The sequence below is a fragment of the Clupea harengus genome, chromosome 11, assembly GCF_900700415.2.
Source record: "Clupea harengus chromosome 11, Ch_v2.0.2, whole genome shotgun sequence".
Classification (NCBI taxonomy): domain Eukaryota; kingdom Metazoa; phylum Chordata; class Actinopteri; order Clupeiformes; family Clupeidae; genus Clupea; species Clupea harengus.
The window spans coordinates 10,333,221-10,335,032 of record NC_045162.1 but is presented as its reverse complement, the minus strand read 5'-3'; positions in this window follow the sequence as shown (position 1 = coordinate 10,335,032).

Sequence of the window (1,812 nt, the reverse complement as noted above, 5' to 3'; positions counted from 1 at the left end):
TTGCCGATTACTGTCTTCCTAATGGCTCCGAGGGGTAAATGAAAGCTGAAATAGCCTTTATGTTGAGTGGCGTCTTTTTCATTTTTTTTTTGTTGAATGTTCATTTTTTACGACTCAATTTGTTTTTTGATTTATATGTGACATTTATTTGATGTTTGAGAGTGGTGTGTGTGTGTGTGTGTGTGTGTGTAGTATATGGCTGTTAAGATGGCCTGACCCCCACCTCATGGCTTGGTTCGGGCCTTCATCTCAGATGCACATCAGGTGCACACCTTCCCATGAACCCTGTTCCAGCTGTACGGATGCATTTCACCTGGAATTCTCTCCTCGGGAAATTCTTTATGTGGAACTGCTTGATGCCGCCGCATCATGGCCCTGTTCACTGTTGCTTCCCACCCCGTCGCAGCTGCAGCCTCTCCCGCCCCGTAGCCTCCTGCCGCAGGAGGAGGTGAAGTTAATAGCTAGAGACGGGACAGCCATCCTCCACCTGCCCGGCGGCCCATGTCCAGGAAATGTCCCCCTAACCCCCCGGGGGAGTGAAATATGAACCTGCCAGTCCCACGGCCGTCCGCCATCCATAACCCCCCGCGGTTGACACTGGAGCAGCCCCTTCTGGCTGGGCTTCTCTGGCCGGGCAGGCCTTGGCCTTCCAGCCCTGTCTTCCCAGTGGTGTGTGTGTGTGTGTGGGGGGGGGGGGGGGTGGAAACAGATTAGCATAAGCCATGCAGAACTTTTACAAATGGGGCTTTCCTGGAAGCATGGGCATGTCTTGTCAGATGGCCTCTCCGGTTGTAGGGAGGTAGTCCATCATTGCAGGAACACTTTGTGTGTGGGTGTGTTGTGTTGAGTGTGTGTATGCACGTGTGTGTGTGTGTGTGTGTGTGGTGTGTGTGTGCACGTGTGTGTGTGTGTGCACGTGTGTGTGTGTATGCACGTGTGTGTGTGTGTGTGTGTGTGTGTGTGCGCCCACACTGGGTGGAGGGGGCGCTAATGCCTGTGGTGTCTTGCCTGGTTTAGCTGTATGTTATTTATGAAACATGGATTCTGAATGGGCTGTTTGTGCGCTGGCCATCAATAACTCACTTGAATGCCATTTTTGGCTATGGGCTTCAGTGTTTACAACGTGGTATTTAATAATTTTTCGATAGTGAAGGCCAAATTTCTGTCACACCAAAAAATGATATCACTGATGATGTCACCAGTGACCATAACTATGAATTACTGTAGAGTTGCAACATTCCAGTTTTTTATCTGGCTCGGAAATCTGAATACATTTCTTTGAAAGGAGCTTTCTGAGCAGCACTCAATAGCTTTAGGTTGGTTGAATGTCGCAAGTGTTTCATTGCTCAAGTTGTCTAAGTGACTGTGGGACCGTGGCCATATGACTAAATGAGAATGGGAAGACATAAATAACCAAGAGACAAAAAAAAGAGAGGAAAGAAAAAAAGAACGGGGTCAAAAAAGGGTGAAGAGAACTGGTCTTCGACCTCTAACTTTGGACAAGTTACAGACCTCAGACCTCATTTCCAGACCAGCCCTTGTCAGACTGGCTGCCGTCCAGTGGCTTTGTATGCCATTTTTCAGCAACGTTAACCCCCTTTGTCAAACATCATCTGGGGGCCGTTTGGCCAAAACCACTTGAGCCGCAGAAGGAGGACGACGGGCAGCTAGCTGGTCGGAGCCTAAGAGCTGGGATGGAACTCCTCCAACCTCGGCTCAGGGGGAGTAAGGAGTCAGCAGATTAGGCCACATTTATGCTTTTCTTAAATGCTAGCAGTGCTTCTTGTTATTTCAGTGAACTTAGAGCTTAGA